This window comes from Solanum verrucosum, unplaced genomic scaffold, assembly GCF_900185275.1.
Source record: "Solanum verrucosum unplaced genomic scaffold, falcon-dt-bn FXZP01000229.1, whole genome shotgun sequence".
Lineage (NCBI taxonomy): Eukaryota > Viridiplantae > Streptophyta > Magnoliopsida > Solanales > Solanaceae > Solanum > Solanum verrucosum.
In genome coordinates, this window is record NW_026020011.1 from 928,544 (window position 1) to 932,850 (window position 4,307).

Here is a 4,307-nt window from a genome sequence, read left to right on the forward strand (position 1 = left end):
GAAGTATCATAAAGTCTCGTGGAAAGAAGAGTGTCATGCTTTATCAATTCATTAAGAGAACTACTATATAAACCTTCCTTACAAGTGATAGGGTAAGTCCTCGCATGATTTGATCTCCAAAATCCCATCTTTTGAGCTGTAAATTCCAATAGCGGTTATATCTTTTCCAAGTGGCAGAATTTTTTCTTCATCCAATACTCCAACCTTTGTGACATGAAGAAAGACAAACTTTAAAAGTTGTATAAACAATCACAAATGGTCAAGAAGCCCATATACACAACATATTTTCCAACTCATAGGATAGTGATGACCAAAGAGTTCCTGGAGGAAAATGAAAGGCGTAGCATGTAAAGGCCGCAAGTGATGATAAACTGTCACAAGAGGTAGGGGATGCCTTGAACCATCCATATTTACATTAATATATTTCGGTTGCGGCCACTTCCCAGTTTCAACAAGAATAAAAGGAACCTGAGTCGAAGAAAGAGAAGCACAAGAGCTTATATTATGAAAACAAAGAGAGCCGGTTTCAAGAACAAAAGGAACCTGAGTCGAAGATAGAGAAGCACAAAAGCTTATATTATGAAAACAAAGAGAGCTATACAACACATATTAGCAGGCAAAAGAGCAACAACTACAAATATGGAACGTATTAACTAGATGTAAAGATAACAAGTAGGAAAAACTTTTATGCAGAGAAATTTGCAACCGAAACACAAACCAGACAAGAGTGCAATGCTTTAATAGGAGAGAAGAAAAGGATAAGAGCAAGGAAAAGTTGTCACATTCACTACGGGGCAGGGGCATATCAATGTAAAACGTGTTGGGTGCTCGACCACCCATTAACCCCGACGTGAACTATATATAATATCATAGAAATTTATAAACGAATGAAAAAACTGGTTGCACCCATTCAACCAAATGTCAAATGGGTGTTGTGGTTGGAATTTGAAGGGTAAGGTTTTTGATAAGTGTGGTTGTGGTTTGATTCCCTGTTATAACATGTTTTAAAACTTGAGGTTCTTCTTTGTTTATTCATTCTTGTTTACTTTCTCTTCTTTTCTACTGTATAGACTCTTTCTTCTTTTTTTCTTGTACTTCATTTGTTGATTTTCTGCTTATTTTGTTGACTTATCCGTTTAGTTCTTCACTTTTGCTTTTTTATTTATCTATCTAATTTGTTGAGACAAAGTAAGAGACTTTTTTATTTATCTATCTAATTTGTTGAGACAAAGTAAGAGACTTTTTTATTTATCTATCTAATTTGTTGAGACAAAGTAAGAGACTTTTTTATTTATCTATCTAATTTGTTGAGACAAAGTAAGAGAAGAAGATATCGTTTAAACCATTTTCTTCCCCAACTAAAACTGTATAGCAACTGAGCACTCACCCTTGTAACTTTTAGGTTATGAATTTGAATTAATATTTATTTTTATATATATGGTTTTGGTTGAACCCATAGCGTCAAGGTTGTATCCATCACTGTGTCTAGCACCCACAACCTTAAAATTCTTGATCCACCGCCGACTAGGAATCAATCGATTCTAGGTTAATTAGGCCCCAAAACTCTAGAAAAAAATTCATCGAATTGTTTTGGAAAAAGGCTTGGGTGACGCACCACAGATTCGCCAAAAGGGCTGGTGTGGGGCGCCAGTAGTGCACCTAATCAGACCCCAGTAAATGGGGTCCTGGCGCGATGCGCCAACAGTGCGCCCAATCAGATCCCCAATAAATAGAGGCCTGGCATGACACGCCAGTATTGTACCCAATTAAACCCCAATAAATGGGGTTATGACACGATGCACCAGCAGTGCGCCCAATCAGACCCCAATAAATATAGGCCTGGAACGACGCACCAACAGTGCGCCCAATCAGACCCCAAGTAAATGAAGTCCTGGTGCGGTGCAGCCAGAGCGTCAGGCCACCTTCTTTTCCGTTCTTCGATCCGTACTTGTTCCTTTGAATCGAGCTTTCATTTCCTTATTAATCCTAACTATATAAACCTTCATAAATCATTGAGAGATCCTTCATATATTCTAAACGTGTCTCTTAATTTCACTTTTCAAATTAGAGTAAAGATTAAGAGTAAAGTTTGAGAAAACCATTGAGCCCCCTTTTGAGAAAGTCTTTGAGTCAAGGTGAGAATTCCTTTAAAATTAACTATAGCTTTGAGCTATGTTTTGAGGAAGTAACCATGAGAGTGAGAAGAGTTGTACCTATGAGTTCTATATTGTCATTTAGACCCTTGCGTCGAGTCATTCATGTCCATAATTCCGCATGAACTCTATGAATTGAATGTTCTTGAGATGAATAGTATCTTCGAGTTCCAATTCTTGAGTATTGAGTATCTAATCCTTTTTAAAACTATATTCTTAATTATGGGAAGTCTATATGTTATTCATGGAGGTCCTAGAGTTGAGTCGTTCATGCCCATAATTCTACATGAACCCTATGAGTCGAGCATTTTTTAGATGAGTAGTATCATCGAGTCCTTGAGTTCTGGAGTTATTGAGTTTCGAGTATTGAGTTCTATGTATGGTTATTGAAACCCTTGAATTGAGTTGTTCATGTCTATAATTCAACATGAATCCTATTTTGAGAAGTTTTTTTCAATTATTTATAATTTGTTTAAACACTTGAGTAAATGAGTATGAGGATGAGAGTCGAGTCTCATTTTTCAAAATGATTATAAGGGAACTAAGTATTTCCAAGAGTATATACTTTTACATTTAACACGGGAGAAACCTTGATTTCCAAATGAGTTCATAAGGAGTTTTGAGCATAGTCTCTTTTAAGATAATCTTTTGAGTACTCAAAGTATGAGGATGAGGAAATGTTTTTAAACATATGATCATGAGTTATATTATTGGGAGTAGTATTGAGCACCGATATGGGGACGAGTTCAGACAACTCAAAGTCCTCATAAATCATGTATGCCAACATAGGTAAAGTGTCACACTTTTTAGATGATTTCTTAGTGCTTTTTAAGCATAACTTAGTGGATCCACTCAGTTGAGAATGTCTTATACTCCGGCAAGGTATAGGACAGTTCTGGCAGCGTGGGTCAGACGTTGTATCATCACGTAGCTCATAGTGATGGTTGTTGGTTAGAGAATCTCCCAAATAAGAGTTATTGTTGTATTCTTACGTACAATTGAGTTATTATTGTATTTTTACATACAATTGAGTTATTATCTCCTGTTTTAAAGGTTTTCCATATATTGCATTTTTTATTATTGCTTTATCCTTGAGTTGAGTTGGGTATCTTTGAGTTGAGTATCTTTAAATTGAGTATCTTTGATTTGAGTATCCTTGAGTTGAGTCAAGTATCTTTTAGTTGAGTATCTTTAAGTTGAGTATCTTTGAGTTGAGTATTCTTGAGTAATTAATTTTGTCTTGAACTTATTCAATAACAAGTACTCTCTCCTTCCACTTTTACATATACACTTTGAACTTTGAAAGCCTCTTATATAAGAACAATAATTAATATAAGTATTTTACTACAATAGTCATATTAATTAATACGTAATCTTAGCCAGGTCTCAGAATGATCATTTGGAGAATAAATAAGTAATGTTAGGTACAACATAATTTTTTTTTATATTTTTCTGACAAGTAATAAAAAAATAATATGAGGCAAATATTTTTTAAAATCACGTTAAATAATTTAAAATGGAGTAAGTAATTATATTATTAGTTTTATATAGACTAGAGTTATGTAGATTTTAGCTTAGCAAGTTAACCTTACCTCTTGAAACAAAATTGAGCTACTTGTGTCTGAACTCTTATGTCTTACAAACGTAAGCATGGCATTTACTTAATTTTAGATATGATATTGTAATTAAAACAGTGTTTAATACTTTAATTAGTTGTGGAGGTACTTGTAGACATTAAAATTTTGTGGGACTCTACAAGACGTGTTCAATTCGAATTGAGACTTTAGAAAGTGTGTTCAATTTCAATTAGAATTCTTGGAGGCTACTCAACCCTAAACCCTAGTTCATGCCTATATAAAGGGTACTAAATTTCCTTAAAAGTCATCTCGAATATTTCGCAAATTGATGGAATATTCATATAGAGGTCAAATCTAAAGCATCCTAGTTCGAGAAATACGCCACTAACGACCCTCGAATCATGGACAAATCTTAGGAGAGTAGAATCAAGGGAGGAACATAATTGTATCAGCAATATTTATCAATAAAGTTATGTTTCTTCTTATTTTATTGTGATTGTAATTTATTTTCTGTCACTTTAAAATTTGTTGCAAGTAGTTAATTACTGCATATAAACATTAATAACTTTTTTTAAAA